Source organism: Suncus etruscus, chromosome 2 (assembly GCF_024139225.1).
Source record: "Suncus etruscus isolate mSunEtr1 chromosome 2, mSunEtr1.pri.cur, whole genome shotgun sequence".
Classification (NCBI taxonomy): Eukaryota; Metazoa; Chordata; class Mammalia; order Eulipotyphla; family Soricidae; genus Suncus; species Suncus etruscus.
In genome coordinates this window covers 6,689,167-6,709,441 of record NC_064849.1, presented here as the reverse complement: position 1 = coordinate 6,709,441, position 20,275 = coordinate 6,689,167, and the positions used below count along the sequence as shown (strand labels likewise).

The window sequence follows — 20,275 nt, the reverse complement described above, 5'->3', positions numbered from 1 at the left end:
CCTTAAAAACCTTTTTTTGTATTCCCATTCCTACCCTAAAAACTTTTAAATACGAAAAGAAAGGGGGAGATCTAGTTCTACAGGAATACCAGCCAGCCATAAAAGGAGTCTGCCTCTTTAAGGAAAACCCTAATTGTGATTGGCTGGCTGGCTGAGTCTATAACACCCACCCACTTCCGGGGAAGATTGGGGATGAAGAGGTGTTGACATTTAGAAGGAACTGTTGAAGCAGCAATTGGATTGAACTGTTTCTACCCCCTGGCTACTGCTTTTCTCCCTGATTTAGACAGATTTGGCTCTAGCCTTTCACTTTACATAGTATGCCTGTTCCTTTTACCTGGTCTTCTATCTGAATTTACCTTGGTCCCAAACCCTCTCTCCTTTCTCTCCTGGCATAGGGTTTTGTCATAGACTTCTGAAATTCTCTAAAAAAAAATGGATTAAGATATTTGTCAGTCTTGCCTGCAAGTCCCCACCACCACCACCACCACTGTGGATATCAGCAGGGCAGGCCCACCTCTGGCAGCTCAGTCCTGCCTGCCATTCAGCAAAACCTTTTCTATTGTTTCCCTATGCTCACTTATCCCAGACTTGTTGCTTTCCCTGCTACTTTAGCCCCATAGCTCAACACCCCATGCATCTTGGAACACCATCCCATTCCCACACACCCATGCCTCCATATCCTTTTAAACTCTCATCACTGTGGAATGCCACTCATGACAAGAATCTGCTTTTTTTTTTTGGTTTTTGGGTCACACCCGGCGGTGCTCAGGGGTTACTCCTAGCTGTCTGCTCAGAAATAGCTCCTGGCAGGCACAAGGGACCATATGGGACACCGGGATTCGAACCAACCACCTTTGGTCCTGGATCAGCTGTTTGCAAGGCAAACGCCGCTGTGCTATCTCTCCGGGCCCAAGAATCTGCTTTTCAAATGGGTCCTGGCTCAAGGACTGTTCTCAGCCTGTGATTTCAACCAACAGCTACAGGAAATCGTTGACATTTCGATCACCCCCTTGACTACTCTCAGCCAACAGATCACCTCATTAGCTGAAGTAGTTCTCCTGAATTATCCTACCTTGGATTGCTCTCAACAGACTAATGGTGGGTGTGTATATTTCTTGAGAACAATGTTATTGTCTTGGACTTGATTCCACAAACAAAGGGAGGATATATTTCTTTATATATATTTACTGTGAACAATATTATTAGTGTACATATGAATCAAAATGAGTGGACTACAACCTATTCATAGTCCCCTGGCACCACAATATTACCTGTGGCAATATGCTTTTCAACTTTTTTGCATAGTAAGATAGGTAAAATATTATAAAGAGAGGAGTTCCCATCTATTAGGAATAGGAACTTCAAAAAAAAAATTTTTTTTTTGTTTTTTTTTGGGTCACACCCGGCAATGCTCAGGGGTTATTCCTGGCTGTCTGCTCAGAAATAGCTCCTGGCAGGAATGGGGGACCATATGGGACACTGGGATTCGAACCAACCACTTTGGTCCTGGATCGGCTGCTTGCAAGGCAAATGCCGCTGTGCTATCTCTCCGGGCCCACTTCAAAATTTTTATGTTGTAGATGGGCCTTTAACCCTCAACATTTGTCATACTGGCTTGGCTTAAGATTTAGTTGCTCTGAAATTGACCATACACTTCTAAACTTTGGGTACCATCAATGGAACCAGGAGTAGGGTTTGAGCCATTCTGGTAATGAGGGAACCAGAGGCAAGCTTCATGCCACTTTGGAAACTAATTGATAGCCAGCATGCTTCATGACACCTTGGCAATGACTTGTAAATTGTGTCATGTTTCATGATGCCCTGGCAATGATTTAAGGCTTGTGAGAGCCCTAAGGACTCTAGTTCAATGCCTGTCAGTGACAGTCACCAAGGAGAAGATGAAGGAAAGAGGACCTTTTATTTTTCCCCAAGACCTAGAAAAAAGAACCCTCTAGGGTTAGGCAAACTAAAGACTAGCATTTGAAATGAATGACTAGATATTCCTGGGAAAGACCACGCTGATATACATCTAATCTAGGTTAAAAGATTTTATCCCAGCTTTTATTTCACTTATGCAAAATAACATCAACTTTGCTGTAAGCTCTGATCTGGGGTTCCCACCTCTAGTGAAATACATATAGCATGACTTATCTAGCCTTTCTCTATTTTTTGTGCTTAACAAAGCATCTCAATTCTTGTTTAACAAACAGAAAGGGGGGCTGGAATGATAGCACAGTAGTAGGGCATTTGCCTTGCACACAGACAACCTAGGATGGACACAGATTCAGACCCCGGCATTCCATATGGTCCCCTGAGCCTGCCAGGGGCATTTTCTGAGTGCAGAGCCAGGAATCACCTCTGAGCGCTGCTGGGTGTGGCCCAAAAAACACCAAAAAAAAAAAAAAAAAAAAAAAAAGGAGAGAGAGAGAGAAGGGGGAGGGGGGAGATGTAGCTAATCATTTTTTTTTTTTTTTGGTTTTTGGTTTTTGGTTTTTGGGCCACACCCGGCGGTGCTCAGGGTTGACTCCTGGCTGTCTGCTCAGAAATAGCTCCTGGCAGGCACAGGGGACCATATGGGACACCAGGATTCGAACCAACCACCTTTGGTCCTGGATCGGCTGCTTGCAAGGCAAACGCCGCTGTGCTATCTCTCCGGGCCCAGCTAATCATTTTAAGTACATACCCGGTTTGGTTTGGTTTGGTTTTGTGTTTGGACCACACCTTATTATGCTTAAGGGTTACTCCTGGCTATGTGCTCAGAAATCGCTTCTAGCTTGGAGGACCATATGGGATGCTTGTGGATAGAACCTCGGTCCATCCTAAGTTAGTTCATGCAAAGCAAAAACCCTACTGTTGTACCACCGCTCTGGCATCACATACCCTATTTTAACACCCACTTTCCCTACTCCTGCTTTCCCTAATCTTTTATCCTGTCTTCCCTAAACACAGAAGCACACACCTGTGTGTGTGTGTGTTTAATCCCCACTCACAAACTACCTATTGGTTCACAGAGTTCACACCCTACTCTTCCTTAATATAAGTATCCATTTCCCATGTCAATAAACTGAGTTACTCTCACTTTAGCAAAGTGACTGATTGATGCGTCTTTGAGAGTGTTTTACTTGCCCAGGATTTGCCCTCACCAGTGACTTCTACATCTTGGGACCTGAATTCACCAGCATCATTTAGAATAAGGATGCACACAAAGGGGTCGATCATGATTAGGGCACTCTCGGTAAGGATCATTGTCTCAATGAGGGATGTGTCTGAGCAGGAAGAGGAACTGCTGTTGCTGGGGCTGAGTCCAGAGCCCCAGAAGGAGAAAGTTGGAGGCACTCAACTGGTTTGTGCCTCTCATGGGCTTGGCCCAAATTCAGAAATCCTGAAGAGGATGGTGACAATATGACACCTCAGTCTGACTAAGTTGGGGAGTCACTAGCTCACCTACACTTACTATTTCTTTTTGGAGGGGCCACACCCGGTGATGCTCAGGGGTTATTCCTGGCTATGCACTCAGAAATCGCTCCTGACTTGGGGGACTATATAGGACACGGGGGATCTAACCAAGGTCCGTCCTAGGTCAGCCATATGCAAGGCAAACGCCCTACTGCTGTACCACCGCTCCAGTCCCCTACACTTACTATTTCTTTTTTTTGTTTTGTTTTTTTGTTTTTTGGGCCACACCCGGCATTGCTCAGGGGTTACTCCTGGCTGTCTGCTCAGAAATAGCTCCTGGCAGGCACGGGGGACCATATGGGACACCGGGATTCGAACCAACCACCTTTGGTCCTGGATCGGCTGCTTGTAAGGCAAACACCACTGTGCTATCTCTCCGGGCCCTACACTTACTATTTCTAACACTATTCTGGTGTTTTTCTACTGAACTCAAAATTTCTTAGATTCTAATAAAGCAACACACATTTATTTACATCAGAAAACCATATCTGACACCATGGTGATGTTTGTGTGTCTTCTTACACTTTTCCTTTCTTTTTTTTTTTTTTTTTTTTTTGGTTTTTGGGCCACACCCATTTGACGCTCAGGGGTTACTCCTGGCTATGTGCTCAGAAATTACCCCTGGCTTGGGGGACCATATGGGACGCCGGGGGATCGAACCGCGGTCCGTTCCTTGGTAGCGCTTACAAGGCAGACACCTTATCTCTAGCGCCACCTTCCCGGCCCACACTTTTCCTTTCTTCCTTCATGCCCACACTCAGAAAAACAGTTTCTGGAAGGACTTTCACTCAGTTCATCTCAAGCAACATCAATGCCTGGAGAAGTGCTATTAGCATGCTCCTGACGCTGGAAGATACAGCACAGGAGTTCCCTAAGAGACTGCCCATCTCCTTAGTCTGTGCCTCTGCCACCACCATCTTCCTGGAAGGAGGTGAGCAGAGTGGCATGTTTCTCATCTCGCAAAGCTGACTGATGCCTCTTCTCATGGTAGGGAGTTGAGTGTCTCAGAAACATGGGCAGCGCTCAACAAGTGTGTGGTGTCAGTCACTGGTCTTGGGCCTCAGTACTTACTGCAAAGGTAACAGGGCAGTCACAGAGCAGGCATTTACAGCAGATGCACAGCCTCTGGGACCAGATTCCCTGTGAGCCTCATTACACACAGAAGACAATAATTGTCTCCCTCACTTTTTCTGCCCCTTTGGACTAAACTGTGATGTCAAGGTCTACTAGCTCAGATTCAAAGAAAATTCAGAGGTGTCAAACTGAATATTTTAATAAAAGAAGCAACCTTCATGGAGATAACATCCAGACAGAAATTCCAGGGCCCTCCATCCGGGACATCAATGGCTTAGTCACATCAATAGCTATTCGTGTAGAGATTTGCTGGTCCCATTCTTGTTCACCTCATTTCCTCTGTATACAACTAGGAATTAGTCCTAAATTTGATGCAGAACACTTGCTTTTTCTTGCCTGGTTTTCCTGAAGGAAGGCCGGTGGTGCCTTCCATCTCGCATATGGGAACATTGAGGACAGGGCTCTGAACTGAGTATAATCCCCAGCCACATCCTGACGGAAGAGGTGCCTGAGACTCAGGGCACTGGTCTCCCAGAGTGCCCAATATGATGTCAATGACAAATTCAATGACCAGGATAAAATGCGACTCCAAGCATTTTGTTTACCTTGCTTCCATGTGGAACCTCTGACCCACTGTCATGCATGTGCCCCTATTACTTCCTCTCACCAGTCGGCGGGATCAAAGTACTTGGATCTGAGATTGAGTCACATACAGGCCTTTCAACACGAAGTATCATGTCTGATACTCCATGTAAATTCAACTCTCTTCCACCTCTTCATCACTCCACTTGCTCTGAGGAGATGAGCCACAGAAACAACTTATGGAAGAGGCAAGAGTGGGAAAAAAAACTCAATTCAATTCCTGGCTACACTTTATCCCCTCCATTCAGGGCTCAAGTTGGAAAGGATAAACAAAAAAAAACCCAACCAGTAGATGAGGGCCAGAGAGATAGCACAGTGGGTAGGTGCTTGCCTTGCCCAAGGCCAACCTGGGTTGTATGCAGTACCACATATGTTATCCCAAGCACCACCAGGAGTAACCTTGAGTGTTGCCTAATGTGGCCCTAATCCATAGATAGATGGGTGAATCTGACGGGGTTTCACATGTGAGCTAACTAGGGGAGACACAGTGGAGAGAAATCCCAACTGCTCCAACTCCCACAGCCAGAGCCAGATTTCAGAGCATCAAGCACATCTGAGCTCAGATGTCTGTGACCTGAGACATGGTGGGTCTGAGTGCGGTTTCCCTGGGAGGTGGTAGGAACATCAGGGCTCACTGATCGGGCCTCCTACAACCATGCAAGGTCAAGGTTCAAGAATTAGCCTGTGTGCGAGCAACTCAGACCAACAAAGCCATGGGCACGTCAGTCACGCTGTCTCTCTCCATCTGTTGGCGGGGAGAAGCCGCTGCTTACTCATTCAGGTGAGCTTTTGGGCAGTTCCATCTGCAACAGTGGTGCCAGCCCCCCCTAATGGCAATGACAGGTGTCAACACCAGCAATCCTAAGAATGCAGAAAAGCAGTGGCCGTCGTGTTCTTCGAGCAGGAGCAACAGGTCCTGCCACCAACACCTGGGATTAAGGGGCACAGGGAGAGGGTGGCAGACGGAGCCAGGAAGAAAATCAGTTAGACTGGAGTAACAGAGCATACAGGGGTTCAAGACCTGCCTTGCATGTGGCTGCTCCTGGTGTGGTCCCATATGGGTTGTTTGAGCCTCTCCAAGAGTGATCTCTCACACAGAGCCAGGAGTAAACCCTGAGCACCAATAAGAATGACTCTTCCCCCCAAAAAAATTATATGGAGAGCCCGGAGAGATAGCACAGCGGCGTTTGCCTTGCAAGCAGCCGATCCAAGACCAAAGGTGGTTGGTTCGAATTCCGGTGTCCCATATGGTCCCCCATGCCTGCCAGGAGCTATTTCTGAGCAGATAGCCAGGAATAACCCCTGAGCACCGCCTGGTGTGGCCCAAAAAAAACAAACAAAAAAAATTATATGGAATGATCACGCCAATGTGTGAAACTAGACCAATGTGTGAACTACACCAATGTGCGAGCGAAATCTCTGATCAGCTAAGGTTACTTTTATTTTCATCTTCACAACTTCGGGTATTGCACAGAGGGTAGTACTATTATGTATCAAGTAACAAAATAAGTGGTGTTATTTTATTTGTGTGTGTGTGTGTGTGTGTGGTGTAGTGTTGGTGATTAAACTTAAGTCTTCACTCAGCTACATAAACACTCTATTCCATTCAGCTACTTCCCTGATCAAATTATTTTCTTTAAACGGGAAGATTGTTTAAAATATCTAGCTAAGGGGCCAGAGCAATAACACAGCAGTAAGGCATTTGCCTTGCACACATCCAACCCGGCTGGACCCCGGTTTGATTCCTGGCATCCTATATGGCTCCCCAACTCTGCCAGGAGCGATTTCTGAGTGCAGAGACAGGAGTAACTTCTGAGCGCCACTGGGTGTAACCCAAAAAAATCCTTAGGTAAGAAAATCCAAATTAGAGACTGGGGAAATGGCTCAAAGATCTGAATTACATTGTCAGGATTTGGGGGCCCTAGCATGGTCCCTTGACTACAGGCTCAAAATAAAAAGGAAAAATAAAGCCCAAGGGCCGGAGAGATAGCATGGAAGTAGGGCATTTGCCTTGCATGCAGAAGGACAGTGGTTCAAATCCCAATATCCCATATGGTCCCCCGAGCCTGCCAGGAGTGATTTCTGAGCATAGAGCCAGGAATAACCCCTGAGCAAAGCCGAGTGTGACCCAAAAACCAAAAAAGAAGAAAAAGAACGTCCTAATTAAAAAATACTTTTCATCTGTTCCTTTCCTTCGGCCTGAATATTAGTACCCCCTTGGGATGAGCACCTGGGCCAGGCACAGGCCATTGTAGCAATAGTATGTTGTGAACTCAGCTAAGCAGGGAATCATAGAATAAATAATAAGCCCCATCATGTATTAAGCAGTAGGAGAGATCCAGTATCCATACAGGGCAAGCAAGGACTGGCCATGTGTCCAGCTTCTAAGTTCTGACAATCAGTTGATTCCTGGTTATGTCTCCATCATCGCTTTGCACATCCTGCCTGGAACTGACCCACCTGCCTCTAGATCAGCTCCACAGGCTCTTACTGTTTCCCTGGTCTGGTTCTCAAATCCAACTTTTTAATGCCAGAAAAATTTGAAAGGCCCTGACAGGGAACAGATACAGAGAAAGACCAGAGATTCTCCACCCTGATTGCATCTGGAACTCGTCAGAGTCTGCAAGTGTCAATGTCAGCTCCTACCCTGGAGAGTCCGACCTGTTGGACAGTATGTGACCCAGACACCAGTGATTTGTAACAGCTTCCCTCGTTCATCAATATTCAAGAACATGTGCAGTATGTTCCTTATCAAACAGATCATTTAAATAAGGAAGCACTCAATTTGGGTATAAAATAAGGTAGAAGTCTTTCTTAAAAAGAAGTTCCTGGGCCAGAGCAATAGTACAGTGGTTAAGGAGCTTGCATTGCATGTGGCCAACCTTTGTTTGATCCTAGTCCTTCTAAGACCCTCAGCTTTAGCCAAACACCCCCACAATTACTTAGTAGATTTAACAGGGCGATAGGCAAATTAGGTGCTCAAAACAAACAAGAACTAATCACAATCCATCTGCCTTAGCATAGAAGACAATGTCTGGTGCCACTCTTGGGGACACATCTGCTGCCTTCTTTGGTTGGTGACTTTTGTATGGGAATGCTACACAGCTTAAATTTTCTCATTCCTCTGAAAACTTCCTCCTGCCAACCACTTTCTTGAGAGCCCTTTTAAGTCCCTGTTCTCAGGCTGTAGATAAAGGGGTTCAACATGGGGGTCACCACAGTGTAGAGCACAGTCGCTGCAGTGTCCCTTTCTGATGAATGGGAGGACAAAGGGTTAAAATACACAGCAATGATAGTACCATAGAAGAGAGAGACCACGGCCAGGTGGGAGCCACAGGTAGAGAAGGCCTTCCACTGCCCTTCCTGGATGGAACGCGTAGCACAGCACGGGTGATATAGACATAGGAAACCAGATGCACACAAAAGGGGTGATTCATGATCATGTGCACCCTCAGTAAGGATCATCGTCTCATTGAGGATGTGCTGAGCAGGAGAGTTTCAGGAGGGGAGTGATATCACAGAAGAAGTGGGGATGACATTGTCTGCACAGAAGGACAGACGAGCCATTAGCAGAGTATCAAGAGGACATTCATATTGGCAACAACCCATAAGCAGGCAACTAACAGGAACAGAGCTGATGGTCATCTGGTTGAGTAATGTAAAGGGTGGCATATGGCCACTAGCGGTCATAGGCCATCACGGCCAGCAGGAAGTTGTCCATGTCCACAAACATGAAGAGAAAATACATCTGCGTGAGGCAGCCAGCGAAGGAGATGGTTTGGGATCCCAGAAGTAGCAGTCAACATCTTGGGGATGGTGGTGGAGTGAAGCAGATGTCCACGAAGGACAGGTTGGAGAGGAGGAAGTACATGGGGGTGTGCAGGCGGGAGTCCACGCTATGGCCAGGAGGATGAGCAGGTTCCCCAGCACCGTGGCCAGGTACATGCTCAGAAGAGCAGGAAGAGGAGCTGCTGTTGCTGGGGCTGATGGAGAGCCCCAGAGGAGGAACTCCGAGACACTCGACTGGTTGGTTCCTCTCATGGGCTGGGCCCAAAACCGACAAGCAGAAACAAATCTAAGTCCTGGTAAATGATGATGGCTACAGTGGGAAAGACAAACTCACAGAGCCCAGGGCAGTGACTGTGTTTCACTGGGAGAGCTTTGCCGTACAGGCCAGGGTTGGCTCCCTGGTACTCCAGAAAAGCAGCAATACGCCAGAGAATCACCACCTCACATTGGTGAGGTTGAGTAGCTGCTCTCCTAGTTTGGGAGCAACTTGGGCCAGATTTTACATTCCTGGAAACAAAGGAGTTCATTTCTTACACATTTCACCACACCCAACAAGGAAATTTTGTGAGTTGGCTCTGTCTTGTGGGCTGGCATCTCTCATATGCTGAGCTTTCTGCAGAAATATGAAAATTTTTCAAGTGTTATATAACACAGCGTCCCTTGACCTATTAAGAAAGACTGATAACATGTAATAAGTCTAGAGAACAGCATCTAACGGTCCCCACCAAGGATGCCTACACAGCTTCCATGTCACTGCTACCCTTCACAGGATTGCCTTTAAGAAGGAAGGACCCCACCTTCCCACAGCCCCATCTGACATGTTCCCTGTTCCTGTTGCTCTGCTGGCCTCAGCACTCAGTGACTCCCTGTCTCTCTCCCTTCCAGAGCTCTGAACCAGCCATGTCCACTGAACTCCCTAAAGCCTAAATCATATGCAAATGGCTTTGTCCCCAATCTCCCTAGGTATAGATAGTTTCAATTTAGAAGCTGGTTAAGAGTCAGCTGTGATGAGAAAATCCCTGAGCAAGACCCAGGGATCCTCACTCCCTTACCTGGAGCAATAGTCTTCTTAGCCAGAGGAAGAATTGAGGTGGGGGGTGTCTCATCACCAGGACCTGAGATGGTGTCTGAATGCTCAGCCCCAGATATAGCAAGGATCTAGGAAACCCTCAGACCAGCTCTTAACAAGTTGGTGTCTGGCCACTGGGACCATATTCCCCTGAGACTCATAGAGACAAGCAGCAGTAATTGTCCTTGTCCTCCTCTGCTCCTCTGACTCTGAATCCAATAATCTTCACTGTCGTCCAAGCTCTGCACTCCAGGCTTCATGACAGTGACAACTTTGGAAATGAGGTACTCCTAGGAGATCCTTGACAACAAGCAGCCCTTTTGCTAAAAATCACTCATGATCCCAGATTTTCTCCTCACCCCTGCTGGGAGTGTATCCTGTGGCAAAATATGTGACCCTTAGAGGGATTAAGACAAGGAACTTTAAATTCATACAGAGCTGAACTTGGACCTGGGTCCACCAAACCCAGTTATAGGAATGCACAGAAGCTTCAGGATCACAGTATTTCTTCACCATTTATAGGAAGAATAGAGCTGCTACCCCCACAAGAGTCACCCCACTTCCATCCCACACCCTATCAATGCTCTGGGCTCAGACCAGGCCCATTAGGTGAAAGATAATAAGATTCTGTGGATTTACCTTCTCTCCATTCTCATCTGGGTCTAGACAAATAATATTTGAAAATGGGGTCATGGTTTATAGTCTGATGTCAACAGTCCTTGTTATCAGAAGAGAAGAATATTTTTTATTCTGTCATTTTTAATATTGGTTTTGGAGATATAGCATCAGTGCTTGGCCACCAGTGGGATTGGGGGCCAACAAGTTCACCCCCATTAATACTGGGGAGACCACATTGAACTGAGGTTAAGCCCAGGGCTTCTCCCAAGCAAGGTCTGTGCTTTACTATTTGAAACATGCCATATTTCAAATTGGGGGGTGCAGATGAATTAGATTAATGAGTCCCTGCTCCCTTTGGAGTCAAGCATTGCCTCCTGTAGGGGAGAAGAGGACCCCACATTGAAAATGCATCACTTGGGAGCACTTTGCAGGCAAGAGTCGTACCTTCACATTTCTTTAGACTTGGAAATTTTTTTTAAGTAAAGGGATGTAACTAAATAGATTACAGCTATAATATATGCATGTGTGTATACATACATATGTGGGTCCACTTGAATAGGTTCTTCATATGACCAAATTTGAAATAATTTGGGTTTTTTTGGGGGGGGTTTGGGGTTTTTTTTGGGGGGTCACACCCAGCAGCGCTCAGGGGTTCCTCCTGGCTCTAGGCTCAGAAATTGCTCCTGGCAGGCACGGGGGACCATATGGGGGGGGACCATATGGGATGCAGGGATTTGAACCAATGACCTTCTGCATGAAAGGCAAATGCCTCACCTCCATGCTATCTCTCCAGCCCCAAATTTGAAATAATTTGACCATCAAAAGGCATAGCAGAAATCATTTATTCTATTAAAGGAATGTGTCTATAAGGTGACAAATATGTAAAATATCAGGGGTCTGGAGAGATGGTGTAGCAGGTAAGACATAAAATCAATTAATTAAAATAAATCCTCGGCCAAACAAGAGGAAAGAATTTTCTTGTATTTGATTTTGCTTTAGAATTATATCAGATTTTGAAAGATTCACTCTCCCGTACCCCCACCTATGGATTTATTATAAAGATAACTTCTGGGCCAAGAGATAGCATGGAGGTAAAGCGTTTTGCCTTCATGCAGAAGGTCGGTGGTTCAAATCCCGGCATCCCATATGGTCTCCCAAGCCTGCCAGGAGCAATTTCTAAGCAAAGAGCCAGGAGTAACCTAACCTCTGAGGGCTGCCGGGTATGACCCAAAAAAAAATAATAAAAAATTAAAAAATAAAAAATAACTTCTCTCTCATATCTTATATAATGTGTCTCATATTTAACTTAAAATTATCACTAGTGGTGGGAAGCCTGGAAGAAAGCTAACAAAGGACTTCAGTGAATGCTTTGCCTGAGGATGCCTCAGTTTCCATCCCCAACATCCTGGGAGCACTCAGCCAGGAGCATCTCCATCCAAAGTTTCAGCCGCAGGAAAGCCCTGAGCTTGGCTGGTGGGGTACAAAAACAGAACAAAAAAAATCAAGAAAGAATGTCAAAGTGGGGGCCGGGTGGTGGCGCTGGAGGTAAGGTGCCTGCCTTGCCTGCGCTAGCCTAGGACGGACCGCGGTTCGATCCCCCGGCGTCCCATATGGTCCCCCAAAGAAGCCAGGAGCAACTTCTGAGCGCAAAGCCAGGAGTAACCCCTGAGCGTCACAGGGTGTGGCCCAAAAACCAAAAAAAAAAAAAAAAAAAGAATGTCAAAGTGGCCACAAACCAAAACATCAAAACTGAAGTTATTCTGAGGGTTAACCAGAAAAGGTTGAACAAATGTGACGTATACTGTGAAGGCGTTCATGGAACCTGGTTTTCCTTCTTTTTCACTTTTTGGTGGGGGGGACCACACTGCAGTGCTCAGAGATTAAAATTGGAGAAGCTACATGTTTGTAATTATGGTACTTAAATAAAGATAGTAATTAATAAAAATAAATAATAAATAATTAATTTAAAATAATAACTGCATTTAAAAAGCTCATTGTGAAAACAGTAAGATATCCCAGCTACCAATTCAAGTGCCTATATGTTTTTTTTTGTTTGTTTGTTTTGTTTTTTTGGTTTATATAAGGTCACACCGGGCTGTGCTCAGGGTTACTCCTGGCTGTCTGCTCAGAAATAGCTCCTGGCAGGCACGGGGGACCATATGGGACACCGGGATTCGAACCAACCACCTTTGGTCCATGCTTGCAACGCAAACGCCACTGTGCCATCTCTCCGGGCCCCTATATGTTATTTTGTCTTTACTGCATCACAATTGAGTTCCAAAACAGTTCACACAGTTAATCAATATAGCCATTTAAAATTGATCTGTTGTATTCTCTAAATAAAATAAAATCAATAGTAGTCATTTAAAATATTGATCTGTTCTTATTCTCTAAATAAAATAAAATAAATAGTAGTGATTTAAAATATTGATCTGTTCTTATTCTGTAAATACAATAAAATAAAATTGGAGGTCTGGGGCTGGAAAAATATGGATTGCGTGATTCCAGGGGAAGCTCCCAATCTGTGCTCTCTCCAGCCCCACTCTGCCTCCTTTTGTAGTTGCTGGGAGCTAGACAACTCGACCACTTTTGAAGTCTTATTTTTGTTGTTTTTGTTTTGTTTGGGGGGGCCACACGGCGCCATGCTTGGGGGATACTCATTGCTCTACTCTCAGATAAGGCTCCTAGCAGGCTCAGGGGGGGCCCTATGGGATGCCGGGGATTGAACCCGGGTTGGCTGCTTGCAAAGCAAACGCTCTACCTGCTTCTGCTATCGCTCCGGCCCTTATTTTCGTTTTTGGTTTGTTTTTTGTGGAGTCTTGTAAAATGTATGACTCTCAAGAATAGGTAGAACGTGTTGGCCGTGGACCAAAACGTTTCGCCCAACGTGGGGCTCGAACCCACGACCCTGAGATTAAGAGTCTCATGCTCTACCGACTGAGCTAGCCGGGCGGACGAGTGCGAGTCCTGCACACATGCCCAGGTGTTCGGGGCGAGGCCCCAAGTCCCAAGCAGCGCCCCAACTGCCCTAACATTAGTTCTCTCCTTCTTGCCCCTGGAGCTCCGGCTGCAAGACGAGACGAGAGCGGACCGGGTGGGTTCTCGGTGCCGGAGACGGCGGTCGGACCCGAGCAAGTTGCTGCTTTTGTTTGCAATCACTCAGTTTAACTGAGCGCGCGGATCTGGGACCCCTTTTCCCAAGGCCCCCCACCCGGGCGTCCGGGACCGATTCTTGGGTCACTGGGTCGGCTTGGCCCGAGTCTCTATTTTTTTTTTTTAATGAGGTCGAGCAATAAAATAACTGAGCAAGAACTTTGCATGCAAGCTCCTAAGTTTTTGCACTGAAACCTGAAATGCAACACCGTATTTTTCCGCTTTCTTTTCGAGGAGGCAGATTCAAGTCCAACCAAAATGGCAAGCCCTAGGCAAGACCCTACCCCAGGTGGGACTCGAACCCACAATCCCTGGCTTAGGAGGCCAGTGCCTTATCCATTAGGCCACTGGGGCAGCCGACAGGCGAGGGGCCTAGGATGGTTAAGAAGGAAGGGCCGGCTTTTTCCCAATGCAAAGTGGACGCCGGATGTTGGGGGGACTGGACTGGGCAAAGGTCCCCGCCTCCCGCCTCGCTGCCCACAGTCGGACACAGTAAAGACCGCTGGGATTGCAGTGGGGACCCCTGAAAAACCTCTGTCACCGGCCCGTCCAAGCCCAAGTTTCCTCCCAGCCCAGGGCTTTCATCTGCAGGCCTAGCCAGTGTCCAGGCGATCTGCACCCCAACATTCTCCCTGGATTACCCTTTTCAGGGTCTTTGTACCAGCGGGACTTGGATAGGGCTCAGATCAAGTTCTTGGGATGTTTTGGTCTTTTCTCTCCTAAAAATCTCTTCCCTGGCTTTAAGCTTGTGTGTTTTTAATATCCGACAGTTTGCAGCAGTTTAATGTTCCCTTTCATGTCATTGGAAATCATATATTCATATATATATATTCATATGTTATTTAATATAGTTGTGTATAATTTATAATAAATTATCTCTTATAATAATTAAATAATAAATGAATTGCTAACTGTATATAATATTTAATAAAGATTTAGAGAGAGAGAGAGTAAAACTTTTAGGACTGAAGCACCATCTTGAAATCTAAGTGGGCCCTAGGTCTGAAGCCTGAGGCGACTCCACCCCAGTGTGTGTTTGAGAGAGAGAGAGAGAGAGAGAGAGAGAGAGAGAGAGAGAGGGAGGAGAGAGAGAGGGAGGAGGAGAGAGAGAGAGAGAGAGAGAGAGAGAGAGAGAGAGGAGAGGGAGAAAGAGGAGAGAGAGAGAGAGAGAGAGGGAGGGAGAGGAGAGGAAAGAGAGAGAGGAGAGAGGGAGAGAAGAGAGGAGGGAAGAGAGAGAGAGGAAAGGGAGAAGAGAAGAGGGAGAAAGAGGGAGAGAGAGAGAGGAGAGGAGAGAGAGGAAAGGAGAAAGAGGGAGAGAGAGGAGAGAGGGAGAAGAGAGAGAGAGGGAGGGAGGAAGGGAGGAGAGAGAGGGAGGGAGGGAGAGAGAGAGAGAGAAGAGAGAGAGAGAGAGAGAGAGAGAGAGAGAGAGAGAGGAGAGAGAGCTGGTTATCCAAATGACTTTTTTTTCCTTCTCCTTAATTTTTTTGGGGGGTGGGTGGGGCAGGAGGGTCTTGAACCACACCCTGGGAGGCTCAGGGGTTGTCTGCCATGAGAAATTACTCTGGGAAGTTTCGGGGTACCATATGGAATGCCAGGGGTTGAACCCCGATCAACCTTGAGTAAGGCAAATGCCCAGACCACATCGTCTTTTGCAAAAGTAAGCCCAGGGCTCGTCCGGGATTTGAACCCGGGACCTCTGGCACCCTAAGCGAGAATCATACCCCTAGACCAACGAGCCACAGAGGGATGCCACTTGCAGAACTTTCTTCACTCTGTGGCCTCCCGGGGCGGGTTTAGTGGGGCCAACCGGGACTTGAAGAACTGCAGACCAATTCCTTAATCTGTCGCCACCCCAGCGCGGTGGGACTCGGAGTTCCGCCGGCCCCTGGGGCTCGCCCTGGGTCTGCCGGGCAAGCTGAGGCCTGAAGCGACGCCATCAGCAGGGCCGATCCGGGCCCAAGGCTGTCCGGGCTGGCAGAGCTCCACACCCACATCTTGGGAGGTTTGTGGGTTCGAACTCCGTTCTTTGGGACTCACAAACTCCAGCATTTTCCCTGACCCGAAGCACAAGAAAGCCGCCCTGTTCTCCTGCAGGACATGATGAAACACATTTTACAATAAAATACACTTTGCAGGGACCCTGGGGCTGCAAAAGCAAGTCCTTACTTGGGATTCGAACCCGCGACCTCTCGCATCCTAAAAGAGAACCCGGGCCCTACACCACTGAACCAAAGGTAGGGAAACATCAGGTTTTGTCCTTAGAGGCCTGCACTGGTAAGTTGTGATTTGAGGAACAACTTGAGAGAACTTTTCCTCTTGCCTCCTGCAAAATGATAGGGACTTGCCGGCCACCGAGTCCTGCCTGTACCCCAAAGGGCGGCAACCAACCACCAGGCGCAGGAGCGACATCCCCAAGAGGCACAGAGGGCCCTGAGGTGTCTGGCAGCGAACCCCAACCCAGAAATTTCATCCTGAGGGGCAGGCCCTCCAGAAGCCTGGGAACAAGGCTGTTAGGCCCAAAGCACCAAGGACCAGGAACCCCAGTTCAGGAGCTTGGAGCTTGCAAGGGCGCAGGTTGTCTGTTCTTGGCCTCGCCTTTGTACATCTGGCTAATTCAGTGTGTAGAAAATAAAGGTCTTAATCTCAGGCTCAGGGTTGAGGGTTCAAGTCTCATCAGGAGAAAGTCTTATCTTCTCTGCTTTGCCAAATTATATCTTTGGTGAATGTCCTCCTTCCAGTAAATGTCCTTCTCTGAGAGAAGAAATCTTTTTTTCAACACGGTGAAGGAAGGACGTGGCTAATTTTGATCTAAAGTGTGACCCTTGAAAAAATAAAATAAAATAAAATAAAATAAAACGTGATCCTTGGAGATAGCCAGGGCTTCTCCCGAACTCAGGACCCTCACCCCAGAGCTGTGTCCTGTCTAGCTCCTTATGTCTTTCTCCCTTTCCGGACAGACTAGAGGACAGGATTTCTTCCTCCAACCCAACATGCCATGGGTTTGTTTTGTTTTGTTTTTGCTTTCCTGTAAAGCAAACTTTGGAGTTTAATTACAATCAAGACAAAAAATTTTAAATAGCAAATTAAAAAATGTAGATTTAGGGGCCGGAGAGATAGCATGGAGGTAGGGTGTTTGCCTTTCATGCAGGAGGTCATCAGTTCGAATCCCGGCTTCCCATATGGTCCCCTGTGTCTGCCAGGAGCAATTTCTGAGCGTGAAGCCAGGAATAACCCCTGAGCACTGCCGGGTGTGACCCAAAAAAAAAAAAAAAAAAAAAAAAAAACACAAAAAAAAAATGTAGATTTATTTAAGCATCATGATTACAAACATATTTGTAGTCGGGTTTCAGTCGTAAAAATGTACACACCCCCTTTCACCAGTGCAACCTTCCCACCACCAATGCCCCCCCCCTCCATCACAGGCATTCTATTTCTTTTACTCACTACCATTATCATGATAGTTGTTGGTGTAGTTATTTCTCTATCTGTGCTCATCAATCTTTGTGGTAAGCTTCATATCATGGGCTGGTCCTTTCAAACCTCATCTCTATTTTCTCTGGGTATATGACCATACTACCTCTTATTTTTCTTAAATCCCACAGATGAGTGAGACTATTCTGTGTCCATCTCTCTCCCTCTGACTTATTTCACTCAGCATAATAGTTTCCATGTATAGGAAAATTTCATGACTTCATTTTTCCTGACAGCTGCATAGTATTCCATTGTGTGTATGTACCACAGTTTCTTTAGCCATTCATCTGCTGTTGGGCATCTGATTCGTTTCCAGATTCTGGCTTAAAATAGAAAATAAAAATTAAAAATAATAAATAAAGGGCCAGAGCTATAGCAAGTGGCCAACAGAGGACGGACCCAGGTTTTATTCCCAACATCCCATATGGTCTCCTGTGCCTGCCAGGGCAATTTCTGAGAGCAGAGCCAGGAGTAACCATGAGTACTGCCATGTGTGGCCTGAAAAACCAAAGAACAACAACAAAAAAAAAAGTTTAAGTAAATAAAATATTTTCTATTCACTATAGAAAGTGGGGGAAGCAGTTTTGTGGCCTGTTTAGTCCTCCCAATATCAGTGGCTCTCACTTGATCAATACAGGCCCCATGAGGGTTTTTCCCGTGGGAAAGTATGTCCATTTGCTATCAGTAGCCAGACGTTGGGACAATTGTGCCAGCAGTGTATGATGGACGGTAACAGTGAACAGGATAGAGAGTGAAATATTTTCTCCTACTGGAAAGTGATCAATCTAGCTTAATGTCAAAATAAAGTGAAGGTAACCAGGCCTGAATTCAGAGTAGGATCCATAATGTCCACTGACCCTCAAATTGTTCTTGTTTCCACCTCACTTGGCTAGAGAAATTTTACTTTCAAATTTACTTGAAAATCTAAAATACAAAACCTTTTCTTTAGTTAGGGAAATCTTACTCCCCTTACCCAAGGTGGGATTCAAACCCACAAACCCTGGCTTCCAAGACCAATGCTTTACCCACTGGGCCACCAGTGCTAGAAGATAAACTTCTTACCGTCTGACTTCAGCCTGTAGTGTGATTCCAGACCGATTTTCCCACTGCTCGGGTTTGTCTATGTCTGGGTCCTCCCTCCCCACCCCTAGGATACCACAGGACCCCCCCAATCTGCGCCACAAATCCCGGACCCCTGTTCCTCGGGTCCTTCTAGCTGCAAGGAGACATTTGCAGCAAGGAAACGCTTTGCAGCATGTGGAAGCAGTCGTGCTCACAGTTCCCCTGTCCACAGCCTCCAGCTCTGGAAGGGACTCTCGGACCCAGAGCTCAGTGCTAAGGACCCCAGAATCGCTACGATGGTGCTTTGCCGTCCTCCAAAGAATTCTTCCAATGCAAAAAAGGAAAAAGAAAAAAAAAAAAGATTGAAAAAAAAAAAGAAAAAGAAACAAAGAGTCCTTCCAGGGAGTAAAGGGACGCCTTAATTCCGAGCACCCACGTTTCATATCGAAATGTTTAAATCAAAATTCACCTGCATGATGCATTCGCGCTCGTTGCAAGAGAACGAACAGATCTATGACAGGTCTTTTACATTTGAACGCTGTCACTGATGCATATGAATTGCATGCATTGATTAATTAATTAATTGATGCATCTGTAGATGAGGCAGACAGAAAACATGAAAATAGCTCTTTCTAACCCAACAGCTCTATGGGGGTAAGTTACCTTTCCAACACGGTGCATCAAAACCAAATTTCTCAAGGACCTGTCTCTGTCTGTCCCTAGGGGCCAACCCCCGCCCAGCCTCTGCCCTAAATTCTGGGTCCCACATTGGCAGGAGCTGCACGGTGCAAAGGTCTCCAGGCCACACCCCACCGAGGAGCGCAAAAGAAAAAGCAATAGGAAACCACGACCACGAAGGGACTCGAACCCTCAATCTTCTGATCCGGAATCAGACGCCTTATCCATTAGGCCACGCGGCCACGCGGAAAGCGGCTGCGCGGCGCCACTCATAGAGCGCGTTGCGGCGCCTGCGCAGTGCGCTGCTGCATAAGCCCCGCCCTGCGGGTGGCTGTGGGCGGGGCCGGGCCGAGGCGGACGCGGACGCGGAGCCGCTGTTCAAGTCTATGAGTTCGATTCCCGCTGTATCACAGTTCTAGGCTCTGTGCCCTGGCCGGTCTCAGTGGACCCCGAGTAGCCCTTGGCCTGGACTCCTTTCCTGCAGTGATGCCCCCTGGATGTCTAGCCCGGCCCTTGCTGGGTTTTAGTTCTGGACGCTCTGGAAGCTGAACCCAGAGGTCGCCCCCCCCCATTTACAGATGGGGACAGGTGATGGTGCTAGGTCAGTTTGCAAGTGAGCTGCAGATCTCCAGGCAGGCTTTGCTAGGCATTTGGGGCCTAAGACCGTCTGGGCCACAAACAGTCTGTATGTGATCAGGCCCCAGGCTCCCATCCTGGCATGCAAGGAACAGTCTGGGGGAGTTGAATGCTGCTGTGACATCTTTTACTGGGTGGCAAGGCCACCTCCTCAGTCTGATGCTCCCCAGCCAATAAGTGATGACTAGGCCCCAGGGCAGGGACCAGGACGAGCCCATCCTCGTCCCCAACACACCTCATTTAGCTGCTGCATGAGATCCTCCTGGGGCTGTGCCCTGACCATTTCCACCAGTGTCTGGATCAAGTCTGAGCCCCTCTTGCCCCGTAGTTTATATGAGCTAGGCCAAGATCAGAGCCAAAGTGTCAGAGCCTAGTTCCTGCCTCAGCAGGAACAGATTGTTGGGTGAGGCAAAGGAAGAGAAATGTCTTGCTGCAGAATGAGATGTTGCTTGATATCTGCACATCAGGAAATGAGCTGGGATGATTTGCCACTGAACAAGCACCGTGGACCTTAATGCAGGCACTGGGCAGGGACTGGGAGACAGTAGGTAGCTGAGCACAGGAAGACCAAGCTTCAACCATGAGGTTGCCAGGACATAGGCAGTGCTGAAATCTTGTCCTTAC

The 20,275-nt window shown here is 47.1% G+C and overlaps 4 non-coding genes and 1 pseudogene across 4 annotated transcripts; all 5 read right to left on the bottom strand.

The window, feature by feature from the left end:
• Window positions 1–8,291: 8,291 nt before the first annotated feature.
• Window positions 8,292–9,216, bottom strand: LOC126001269 (olfactory receptor 1F1-like; annotated as a pseudogene).
• A 4,314-nt stretch (window positions 9,217–13,530) lies between these two features.
• TRNAK-CUU (transfer RNA lysine (anticodon CUU)) lies at window positions 13,531–13,603 on the bottom strand. The gene has a single exon. It is a non-coding gene; the product is annotated as a tRNA-Lys (tRNA).
• A 482-nt stretch (window positions 13,604–14,085) lies between these two features.
• TRNAR-CCU (transfer RNA arginine (anticodon CCU)) lies at window positions 14,086–14,158 on the bottom strand. The gene has a single exon. It is a non-coding gene; the product is annotated as a tRNA-Arg (tRNA).
• A 1,312-nt stretch (window positions 14,159–15,470) lies between these two features.
• Window positions 15,471–15,542, bottom strand: TRNAP-AGG (transfer RNA proline (anticodon AGG)). Its single transcript has one exon. It is a non-coding gene; the product is annotated as a tRNA-Pro (tRNA).
• Window positions 15,543–19,184: 3,642 nt separating this feature from the next.
• On the bottom strand, window positions 19,185–19,257 carry TRNAR-CCG (transfer RNA arginine (anticodon CCG)). Its single transcript has one exon. It is a non-coding gene; the product is annotated as a tRNA-Arg (tRNA).
• Window positions 19,258–20,275: the final 1,018 nt, after the last annotated feature.